This window comes from Bos mutus, chromosome 1, assembly GCF_027580195.1.
Source record: "Bos mutus isolate GX-2022 chromosome 1, NWIPB_WYAK_1.1, whole genome shotgun sequence".
In the NCBI taxonomy this organism is placed as follows: domain Eukaryota; kingdom Metazoa; phylum Chordata; class Mammalia; order Artiodactyla; family Bovidae; genus Bos; species Bos mutus.
The window spans coordinates 114,171,569-114,184,685 of NC_091617.1; positions in this window are offsets into that span (position 1 = coordinate 114,171,569).

Genomic DNA, 13,117 nt, shown 5'->3' on the forward strand with positions numbered 1-13,117 from the left:
ACAACTGAGCAACTTTCACTACTACTACGATGATGAATATACAGAAAAAGAAGGAAACACAAATGTACAACTTAGTGCATTATAAGAAAATGAGTACTCAGCTCAGGAAATAAACCATGGCTCACATCTTTATAAAAACCCTAGCTGTCCCTTCTCAGTCACAGTCTACACTCTTGCTTTCCTTTACATTTGAACTCCTAAGGATACATCTCTAAGCACCACAGTGTTGCTGGGGTTTTAATTTTGTATAAATGGGGTCGGATTGGGGGCAGGAGGATAAGGGGACGACAGAGAATGAGATGGCTGGATGGCATCACCAACTCGATGGACATGAGTTTGGGTAAACTCTGGGAGTTGGTGATGGACAGGGAGGCCTAGCGAGCTGCGATTCATGGGATCGCAAAGAGTTGGACACGACTGAGCAATTGAACTGAACTGGGTATATGCTTTCTTTTATGTTTGGCTTCATTCAGCCAACACTCTGTGCATTTTATCTGTGTTCTGGCACGCAAGCTGCGATTTGTTTCTCTTAACTGCTCAGTGTTTTTCCACTTTTGTAATATATCACCAACTGCACGTCCAACCCAGTGTTGACAGATATTTGGGTCATTTCTGGTTTGGGACTATTTCTAACTCTAATGCTTCCATCAACATTTCTATGCATGTCTTGTGATGCATTTATAGGCATCACAAGATATAAACCTAAGAGTGAATTTGCTGGGTCATAGGGTAGATGCTGGGAGGGATTGGGGGCAGGAGGAGAAGGGGACGACAGAGGATGAGATGGCTGGATGGCATCACCAACTCGATGGACATGAGTTTGGGTGAACTCCGGGAGTTGGTGATGGACAGGGAGGCCTGGCATACTGCAATTCATGGGGTCGCAAAGAGTCGGACACAACTGAGCAACTGAACTGAACTGAACTGAAGGGTATGTGGATCTTCAACTCCTGTAACACCAAATCTTTTATTGAAGTGGTCCACTGATTCATATTCTACCCAGCAGCTTATGAGTGTTCCATTTACTTCGTGTCCTTGCCAACACCTGATATGGTCAGACTTTCTCATTGTTAGCCATTTGGGAGGGTTTGTAGTAGTCTCTCATTTTGCCTTGGCTTGCATTGGTTATCCTTTATATATGTGTGTGTGTGCTGTACTTATTCACTCAGTCATGTCCGATTCTTTGCAACCCCATGGACTGTAGCCCCCCAGGCTTCTCTGTTCACGGGATTCTCTAGGCAAGAATACTGGAGCCATGCCCTCCTCCAGGGGATCTTCCCAACCCAGGATCAATCCTGGGTCTCCCACATTGCAGGTGGATTCTTTACCGTATGAGACATGGTGAAGCCTTTTGTGTGTGTGTGTGTGTGTGTGTGTGTGTGTTATACATATATATGTGTGTGTGCATGTTTGTAAATTACTCACATAAGTCCATTGCTTATTTTCCTAAGGGGTTGTCAGTCTTTTTCTTAGAAATTTCTAGAAGTGTCTGAACAGCTTGGCAGCCTTGCAGCTGAAGCTAAAGCACAGTGCAGCCCTGCACACTTGTGGTCTCCTGCTCCAGTACCTGGGTGACATCAAGGGTGACATCAAGGTGTTTTTCTGAAGCCCCTGAGATGAATAGAGCGTGTCCATCCTCATCTTGAGGGTGTCCCTGAAGCTGGAACCTTCTAACAAGATGATACACAACAAGATCTCAAAACCAGTGAAGGAGAATGCCGCTCAGCTGAGCACGGAGTCCACCCTGTACCCAAAAATGCCGGGCAACCTCAGCCTGCTGACCACCAAGCATCCTGGCAAGGGTGCCTGGCCCATCCCATGGAAGAGCCTTTTAGGGAAGACTGCTGCTGCTTGCGGGGCATGGCTTTCTCTCTGCGGGCAACTGACTGCCCGGGTGGCTGCCACCTGCCACCACCTCCTTGCACAGCAGACTCCACCCTGTGCTCCCAGAGTCTCTCAGGCTCCCCATGCACTATTCTCTCTGACCTGGCCCTCTCCTCCATTTTGGAGGGAGTAAAGTTTTGGGGATCTCCTGGTCCAGAGCGGAGAAGGGACCAAGATCCTATAGGAGGAAAGTGAGGCAGTCAGTTCCTGGCAGCAGTGACCACAGAGAGAGCCATGCCCCCAAAGGCAACAGCAGTCTCCCCCAAACCCTATTTCACAGGATGGACCAGGCACCCTTGTGGGATATTTGGTGGTCAGCCGGTTGGAGTCACCTGGCATTTACAGATACAGGGCCTCAGGTCCAGCCCAGAAGGAGGGGGCTGTCATTCCTCCAGGTCACACTCCCACCCCCACCCTCTTGGGTTAGGTCTCTGCAGGAACAGCCTCAGTTTCTTTTTCCCAACAGGCTTGGGGGCAGCCCTTTCCAGCCTTGCCTGCTACCCTCTGTCCAGCACCCCCACCCCAGCCCCTCCCACACATAGTGAAATAAAGCCTCCCACCCCACACACACACAAAAAAAAATACAATTAAAAGATAAAAGTAGATGAATTACAGCAAGACACAGGGCTTCTTTAATAGTCCACTTTGGTTTGGTTTCTCCTTGTTGTCCTGCTGGAATTGCCATGGAATCGTGTTAAAATCTGTTAACTCCTCCTCCTCCTACCCTTCCCTCCTTCCTTCTCTCTTTCTTTCACAGGTGTCAGGTCCACAGGACAGTCTGTTCTTCTTGACACTTTTTCTGGCCCCCTCCCAATAAGTCTCCTGCATGTTTAATCCATCTCAGTGTTTCCTAGAAGGCCCTAGGAATTTATTACCTTAATTCTAAGCATCGTGGTGTCTCATAACCAACAGCTGGTTTTACTGTTTCTGGTTTTGTCTTCCCTAATCTTGTGTCAGTGGCAACCAGAAGGCCCCATTTGTCCATAACTACATTCTGAAAGTACAAACACCTCACTGAAGTGTCTACGACCCATTCCAGCCCCTCTCTCCAGCTTTCCCATTGACCCTTCTCTGCTCATGTTTCCTGTGATGATAACTTCCGGCTTGTTAAAGCCTTACAATTCATGCCTTGTTCTCATCTCCTGTGTGCTTTAGCTAAGGTGGCCTTTTCTGCCTGGGTTGATCTTCTGACCTCTTTGCCTAGGTACATCAGCTCCTCTGTTGGCACTTCCCTAGAGGAACTTCCCAGAACACCCTAAGCTATATTTTGTACCTGCTGCTACCAGTTGCCTTATCCACTAAATACTCCTGCATCTCATGTTACTGTCTTTGTACCTCTCTCACCAACTAAACTGTCCTCCACTGGCTTGTCTCCATATGGCCAGTGCTAGCACATGCTTAGTTCAGAGTAATTCCTCTGTAAATATTTGTTTTTTTTTTTTAATTAAAAATGTTAAACTCTAGTAATTCATTACTTAACCATCTTTAGAAACTCCTAAAATGCAAAATAATTGATTTGTTTGTTCAAGTCTTTTGCATTTATTAGAGGACATTTTGTGTTGCCTTGTTTTGTTTTTGGCTCCATCACACAGCTTATGGGATCTTAGTTACCAGGGACTGAAGCCATGCCCCTGCATTGGAAGCATAGAGTCTTAACCACTGGACCATCACAGAAGTCCTGAGGACACGTTATTTATAATTCACGGATTCACAAAGCTAAAGCAGTGACTATCCAGAGTTTTTTGTCATTAAGATTATGGGAAAGGTTCCCACCAAAGAGTGAGCCAGAGAAGGAAAATAAAATCAAATCTTAATCAATCCTTTTTCTACTGATAAGAACTTTAGAGGAAAATAAAATGCTAAGACTAACGAGTGAATAGAGGTTTGAATTTTGTGGAGACCTAGTTATGCATTCATATTTGATATAAGACTAATATATAACCAAGTCCTGTCTTCCAAAGTTTTGGAAAAATGCAAAGAAGTAAGAGTTTTAATAATTTCTCTTCTATCTATTTTAAAATATCGTAACTGTTTACCCACCTATGTGGTGGGTATGCACTTGATACTGGCAAATTAGAGAATTAAATAATCAAATCAGATAATTAAAAGCCACATTTATGCCAACAAGTCAATCAAGTTAAAGGAACAGTATCATCAGATTTTGTGTGGCCAAAATGCAGGTGATTATCACACTTTGGATTTACAAATTTAAGGTTTGGGTATGCAATTACCCAATAGTAGTAAAAAAAAAAAAAAAAGTAGTAGTATTCTTTGTCTTGTGAGCATGATAAAGCTTGTCGAGGCCAGCACTTTTTAGAAAGTGGAAAAATGTAAACTAGGGCAAGTTTGCATTCCGCAGACTCATCTCTGGGCTCTTTCTCCACCACTGCTGCTTAGAGATCAGCCATCTTGCCCTCTCCTTTCTCGCATCAATCTGTGTGGTCCTTTAGTCTGCCGGTTCAGTCTGAGGGCTTCCCAGGTGGTGCTAGCAGTAAAGAACCTGCCTGCCAATGCTGGAGACATAAGACACATGAGTTCAATCCTTGAGTCAAGAAGATCCCCTGGAAGAGGGCATGGCAACCCACTTCAGTATTCTTGCCTGGAGAATCCCATAGACAGAAAAACCCAGGGGGTGGGGGCTAGAGTCCAAAGGGTCTCAAAGAGTCAGACACAACTGAAGGGACAGCTCTATCAGTTTAAATTGCAGCTTTTTGTGGGCACGTTATCTTGCCAGCTCTTCTTTGGAGTCTTTGAGCATGGAAACTGATTCGGATTAATTTTATTATTCTCAATGGCAAGCACAGCACATGGCACAGATTGCATGCACTCTCAGTCACTTCAGTTGTGTCAGACTCTTTGTGACCCTATGGACCATAGACTTCCAGGCTCCTCTGTCCACGGGATTCTCCAGGCAAGAATACTGGAGTGAGTTGCCATGTCCTCTTCCAAGGGATCTTCCTGATCCAGGGATCAAATTTGCATCTCTTATGTCTCCTGCATTGGCAGGCAGGTTCTTTACCACCAGCACCACCTGGAGCACAGTATGAAAGTGAAGTCGCTCAGTTGAGTCTGACTTTTTGAGACCCCCATGGACTGTAGCCTACCAGGCTTCTCCAGGGATTCTCCAGGCAAGAGTACTGGAGTGGGTTGCCATTTCCTTCTCCAGGGGATTGTCCCAATCCAGGGATCGAACCCGGGGTCTCCCACATTGCAGGCAGATGCTTTACCCTCTGAGCCACCACAATTTAGATTTTCTAAATTCCCTACAAAGAAAGAACACGGGGGAAAAAAGAAAAAGAGCGTATGAGATAGAGGAAAGAAATAAAGTAACATGAATATAAGTCATTTTCCCCAAAAAGTCTCTTAAAATATTTAAATCTTGTTACCTATGGAATGAAGGATTTTATCTGTTAGTCAAAGGTTAATAATTACAAGTGAAAGGGTGGGGAAATTGTAAGGGAATGAAACAGTTTCCCAGACCCTTTTAAGTCACATCAGATGAAAGAATTGTTCACTATATCTTTTCATAAGGAAGGTACTGCTGGGAACCAGAAGTGCCAAAAATAGTGATCAGAGCTCAGCACCTTGTGAAATAATGTAAAGGGAACAGAGAAGAAGAAGAAGGAACAACTAATTAGAGCAAGATAAATATATTAAAAAATATTCAGGCTGTAGCTGTATATTCTGTACAAATCAATTTCCACTGCAATTTCTATAATTTGTTCACAAGTAAATGGTTTATATTCCTCCTATGAACTACTGTTGATGTTAATTAACACAGGCTTGTGCTGCCTGGGAAAAGAAACAAATGCATAAGTAAAAACAATTCTGCAGATGATAAAGGTATTTCCATGCAAAGCAACAGATTCTCAGTTTTAGACTTAGAAATACTTTAGAGAATCTACTAAGACTCTAAAGGTAGGTTCTCTTTCACCAAGATCCCTTTTATAAGGGGTGGACTGGGAATTTAGGGTTGGTAGAGACAAACTATTACATTTAGAATGGATAAAAAAGGAAAAAATGTCCTACTGTATAGCACAGAGAACTATATTCAGTATCTCGTGATAAACCATAATGGAAAAGAATATAAAAATGTTTGTTTCTGTGGGTATAACTGAGTCACTTTGCTGTACAGCAGAGATAGGCACAACATTGTAAATTAACTATAGTTAAAAAAAATCCCTTATAAGAGTATATTCACAAGTTATACCACCCCTACCAGAATATTCCTTCCTACAGACTCTTCTCCTTAGATAATGAGTTAAGAAATCACATTTTTGCATTCCAGGAGGGAGGAAAGTTTTAATTAAACGCTTTCTAAATTAATCTCTTTAGTGGTACATTTCAGTGAATTTAGAGTGAGTTGTGGTCTGGGAAATGCCAGCTCATTTCTTCCACTTTTCAGACAGTGGAAGACGTTGAAGAGCCATCAGTCTTTCTAGACACCCAGTGGTTGCATTGTTTTTATGGCTTGAAAAGCAGAGTTCCATAAAAGGTTTCTGATCTGCATTTTCAGTGAGGATAGGACATACATTTAATTAAAATTCAAATAAACAAACATTCAACCAGCACTTCCTAAATACAATACCACTGCTAGGCACAGAGTGCCACACACAGATGAGTAAGACCTGCTAGTCCTGATAAGAGAATACCTTTCTTAGGGCAGATTCTAATGTGTGATATTCTTCCTATAATGGCAGGAAGGATAAGTACTTAAGCGGAGGTTAAACAATCAGCTCTGACCAAGTAAAGCAAGAAATAATTAATGTGGCTTTCATGGTGTCAGAAAGGAAGACAACGATGCTTCTAAAGGAAATGGCTTTGCCAACAAAAGCCCATCTAGTCAAGGCTATGGTTTTTCCAGTAGTCATGTATGGATGTGAGAGTTGGACTATAAAGGAAGCCAAGCGCCGAAGAATTGATGCCTTTGAATTGTGGTGTTGGAGAAGACTCTTGAGAGTCCCTTGGACTGCAAGGAGATCCAACCAGTCCATCCTAAAGGAAATCAGTCCTGAATATTCATTGGAAGGACTGATGTTGAAACTGAAACTCCAATACTTTGGCCACCTGATACGAATAACTGACTCATTTGAAAAGATCCTGACATGGGAAAGATTGAAGGCAGGAGGAAAAGGGGACAACAGAGAATGAGATGGTTGTATGGCATCACCAACTCAATGGACATGAGTTTAAGTAAACTCTAGGAGTTGGGCAGGGAGGCCTGGCGTGCTGCAGTTGATGGGTTCACAAAGAGTTGGACATAACTGAGCAACTGAACTGAACCGAAAGGAAATGGCAGGCTTCCCTGAGGGCTCAGTGGTAAAGAATTCTCCTGCAATACAGGAGACACAGGTTCGATCCCTGGGAAGATTCCCTGGAGTAGGAAATGGCAACCCACTCCTGTATTCTTGCCTGGAAAATTCCATAGACAGAGAAGCATGGCAGGCTGCAGCCTATAGGGTTATGAAAGAGTTGGCCAGGACTTAGCAACTGAACAACAACAATAAAGAAGTTGCATTTAACCTAGCTGAAGGGACAAGTCAGTTTTCAGCAGGCTGGATGGCTGGAAAGTGAATACTTCCAGAGAAGTGGATATTGCCTTACTCCATTCAGGTCTCTGCTCCTATGTCATCTCCTTGGAAAGCACTTCATCTCCCTGTTTAATAAACCTACCTTGCTAGCAAATCTTCCTAAGGTATGTCCCGCACACTTTGTTGTTTTTTCCACTATACTATAATAAATACGTAAGAACCAATTTTGATGATTTAGAGTATCCTGACTGAAGGATTGCACTCATACCAGTTCAGTTCAGTTCAGTCTCTCAGTCATGTCCGACTCTTTGCGACTCCATGAATCGCAGCACACCAAGCCTCCCTGTCCATCACCAACTTCACTCAAACTCACGTCCATCAAGTCAGTGATGCCATCCAGCCATCTCATCTCCTCTGTCATCCCCTTCTCCTCCTGCCCCCAATCCTTCCCAGCATCAGGGTCTTTTCCAATGAATCAACTCTTCACATGAGGTGGCCAGAGTACTGGAGTTTCAGCTTTAGCATCATTCCTTCCAAAGAAATCCCAGGGCTGATCTCCTTCAGAATGGACTAGTTGGATCTCCTTGCAGTCCAAGGGACTCTCAAGAGTCTTCTCCAACACCACAGTTCAAAAGCATCAATTCTTCGACGCTCAGCTTTCTTCACAGTCCAACTCTCACATCTATACATGACCACTGGAAAAACCATGGCCTTGACTAGATGGACCTTTGTTAGCAAAGTAATGTCTCTGCTTTTCAATATGCTCTCTAGGTTGGTCATAACTTTCCTTCCAAGGAGGAAGCGTCTTTTAATTTCGTGGCTGCAATCATCATCTGAAGTGATTTTGGAGCCCCCCAAAATAAAGTCTGACACTGTTTCCACTCTTTCCCCATCTATTTCCCATGAAGTGATGGGACCAGATGCCATGATCTTCGTTTTCTGAATGTTGAGCTTTAGGCCAACTTTTTCACTCTCCTCTTTCACTGTCATCAAGAGGCTTTTGAGTTCCTCTTCACTTTCTGCCAAAAGGGTGGTGTCATCTGCATATCTGAGGTTACTGATATTTCTCCCGGCAATCTTGATTCCAGCTTGTGCTTCCTCCAGCCCAGCGTTTCTCATGATGTACTCTGCATAGAAGTTAAATAAGCAGGGTGACAATATACAGCCTTGACATACTCCTTTTCCTATTTGGAACCAGTCTGTTGTTCCATGTCCAGTTCTAACTGTTGCTTCCTGACCTGCATACAGGTTTCTCAAGAGACAGGTCAGGTGGTCTGGTATTCCCATCTCTTTCAGAATTTTCCACAGTTTATTGTGATGCACACAGTCAAATGCTTTGGCATAGTCAATAAAGCAGAAATAAATGTTTTTCTGGAACTCTCTTGCTTTTTTGATGATCCAGCGGATGTTAGCAATTTGATCCCTGGTTCCTCTGCCTTTTCTAAAACCAGCTTGAACATCTGGAATTTCATGCTTCACGTATTGCTGAAGCCTGGCTTGGAGAATTTTGAGCATTACTGACAAAGAATTAATCTTAAAAATATATAAGCAACTCCTGCAGCTCGATTCCAGAAAAATAAACAACCCAATCAAAAAATGGGCCAAAGAACTAAACAGACAGTTCTCCAGAGAAGACATACAGATGGCTAACAAACACATGAAAAGATGCTTAACATCACTCATTATCAGAGAAATGCAAATCAAAAACACAATGAGGTACCATTTCACAGCAGTCAGAATGGCTGCTATCCAGAAGTCTACAAGCAATAAATGCTGGAGAAAAGGGAACCCTCTTACACTGTTGGTGGGAATGCAAATTAGTACAGCCACTATGGAGAACAGTGTGGAGATTCCTTAAAAAACTGGAAATAGAATTGCCATATGACCCAGCAATCTCACTACTGGGAATACACACTGAGGAAACCAGAATTGAAAGAGACACGTGTACCCCAATGTTCATTGCAGCACTGTTTATAATAGCCAGGACATGGAAGCAACCTAGATGTGCATCACAGATGAATAGATAGGAAAGCTGTGGTACATATATACAATGGAATATTACTCAGCCATTAAAAAGAATACATTCTAACCAGTTCTAATGAGGTGGATGAAACTGGAGCCTATTATACAGAGTGAAGTAAGCCAGAAAGAAAAACACCAATACAGTATACTAATGCATATATATGGAATTTAGAAAGACGGTAATGATGACCCTGTATGCGAGACAGCAAAAGAGACACAGATTTATAGAATATTCTTTTGGACTCTGTGGGAGAGGGCGAGGGTGGGATGATTTGGGAGAATGACATTGAAACATATATATTATCATATGTGAAACAAATCGCCAGTCCAGGTTTGATGCATGAGACAGGGTGCTCGGGGCTGGTACACTGGGATGACCCAGAGGGATGGTACGGGGAGGGATGTGGAAGGGGGGTTCAGGATGGGCAACACATGTACACCTGTGGCAGATTCATGTCAATGTATGGCAAAACCGCTACAATATTGTAAAGTAATTAGCCTCCAATTAAAATAAATAAATTTATATTTAAAAAATAAATAAAATAGAAATTTGTGCTATGAATAAAATGTAAATAGAGGATGACTTAGTCACACAAAAACTAATTACAATTTTAGAGAATTAAGACCAAAGACTATACTCGTATGGATTTTATTAATATCCTTTCACTAGTCTTCCCTAAAACAACATACATATTTCACTGATCTGGCAAGATATTTTATATGCTTTTCAACTAACAGTGATAGATAAATGCATGTTTTATTAGACATTTTAATATTTTCAATTGGGCAAACCCCAGGGACAGGAAGCCTGGTGGGCTGCCGTCTATGGGGTCACACAGTCGGATGCGACTGTAGCGACTTAGCAGCAGCAGCAGTATACTCAAATGGGTACATGATCTAAGAAACAATATAAATGAATTTATTGTAAAAAAAAAAAGAAAAAATATGAAGCAATTTAAATGAAAAGCAAAAATCGTTTACTAGACACTTAGAAAACTTTAAACCCCCCAAATTTAAAAATAATAACCATACAATCCTACTACTACAGTCACTTTCCTGTGTGGCATCTGATACCATCACTTCATAACAAATAGATGGGGAAATAGTGACAGACTTTATATTTGGGGGCTCCAAAATCACTGCAGATGGTGACTGCAGCCATGAATTTAAAAGACGCTTCCTCCTTGGAAGGAAAGTTTTGACCAACCTAGATAGCATATTCAAAAGCAGAGACATTACTGTGCCAACAAAGGTCCATCTAGTCAAAGCTATGGTTTTTCCAGAAGTCATGTGTGGATGTCAGAGTTGGACTATAAAGAAAGCTGAGCACCAAAGAATTAATGCTTTTGAACTGTGGTGTTGGAGAAGACTCTTGAGAGTCCCTTGGACTGCAAGGAGATCCAACCAGACAATCCTAAACAAAATCAGTCCTGAATATGCATTGGAAGGACTGATGTTGAAGCTGAAACTCCAATACTTTGGCCACCTGATGCGAAGAGTCAAGTCATTAGAAAAGACCCTGATGCTGGGAAAGATTGAAGGCAGGAGGAGAAGGGGATGACAGAGGAGATGAGATGGCTGGATGGCATCACTGACTCAATGGACATGAGTTTGAGTAAACTCTGGGAGTTGGTGATGGACAGGGAGGCCTGGCATGCTGCAGTCCATAGGGTCACAGAGTTGGACATGACTGAGTGACTGAACTGAACTGAATTGATGTGACTTAATGATTTTTTTAAAAATCCTTTTTAAATACATAACATAAAGAAGACTGAGCACCAAAGAATTGATGCTTTTGAAGTGGTGTTGGAGAAGATTCTTGAAAGTCCCCTGGACCGTAAAGTGATCAAACTAGTCAATTCTAAAGGAAATCAACTCTGAATATTCATTGAAAGGACTGAAGCTTAAGCTGAAACTCCAATACTTTGGCCACCTGATGTGAAGAGTCAACTCATTAGAAAAGACCCTGATGCTGGGAAAGATTGAAGGCAGGAAGAGAAGAGGACGACAGGGGATGAGATGGTTGGATGGCATCACCGACTCAATGAACATGAGTTTGAGCAAGCTCTGGGAGATGGTGAAGGACAGGAAAGCCTGGCATGCTGCAGTCCATGGGGTCACAAAGAGTAGGACACCACTGAGTGACTGAAAAACAACAATTGTAATAGCTTGTAATAGTTATTTCCTAACTATTGAAATAATTATTGTAATATTGAAAGACTGCTCTTGTTTTCTAATATTATGAAAAAATGCTGCAATGAACATGGCTATTCATAAATATTTTTTCAATAGTCAGGTTACTTTTTAAGGATAAAATAAGTTGGATGAGGATTAGAGTAGTCATAGTATTGATTCAAGAAGATAGGATGATTTTCATTTAATCTTATTCCAAATTATGTTGTGGTTCAGTTAAAGGACTAGAGGCAGATGTGGGAGGCAGGAAATACTAGATCAGCCTATATTCAGGATCCTATACATCTTGTTTTAGTCATTACACTGTGAGGTTCTTGCCATTCAGCCTCGCATCTCAAGCCCAGCATGGTGCCTGGCTAGATTCTTATAATGTGTGTTTACAAAGCTGAGTCAGTGTCAATTTAAGCATTTAAAATATACTTGTGATGAAATATGATAAGGAAATATGGTAGTGCCACTCAAATATAATTAGAAATATTTTGATTAATACAATAAAATATTTTAAATACATTGTTTAACAGAACAAATTTCATGATGATTATGGCATCCATTCTCTAACTTGATCTTGAACACTGTTTAAATAAAGGGGGAATTTGAATAGTTAAGTTTAGTTATGTCTAAACGGTCACTTTCAAATTGACATGGATTAGGTATGGTATGTGATCATATCATGCTGGATGATGAATTTAAAATTTTCAGAGTGAGTCAAAAAGCACTTGATTCTATTTCTGAAGTGTTCATTATATTTGCAACAATGAGCAAGACCTATTGTAGCTGCAAAGAACAGGAAGATAAAGTTTCACTACTGAACAGGAAAGATAGAATTAGAGACAACACAGATAGAGTATGTTCCATGACTGCTTTGAAAGGGATGTGTAATATAAGAACTAGGAGGAAAATGAAAGATTAGGTGAAGTAATTTGAAAAATGGATAATAATAAAATAGCAATCATAGTTTCTTGCTGCATGTCAGGCATCATCTAAAATTTTCTATGTTAACCCAGTAGTTGCCTCCATAACAATAAAATCAGAATGGGGGAAGAGGGAAGCATCAATACTTTTTAAAAAGATTCCCCCGGATAATTCAATCTGGAACCATTCAAAAACCCTGCAAGGTAAATATTCTCTTGCGATTTCTGTTTTATGAAGGGGGAATCTGAATCCCAAAGAGGCAGTGTAGCTTGGCCAAGGTCAAAGAGCCTAAAAGTTGACATGAATCCAGATGGTCTGATTACAGAGGCCTTAATTTTAATCACTTGCAGTGCCTTCCCAGCACTTCAGGGCCATTTCTGATGAGTAGCTTTGATTTTTTATGAATTTAAGGAAGTTTCCAATGCATCTCTTAAAAAATAACCATTTCAGGGACCTCCCTGGTGGTGGGCCAGTGACTAAGACTCCGTGCTCCCAAGGCAGGGGCCCCAGGTTTGATCCCTGGTCAGGAAATTAGATCCCTCATGCTGCAACTAAGACCCAGTATAGCCAAATAA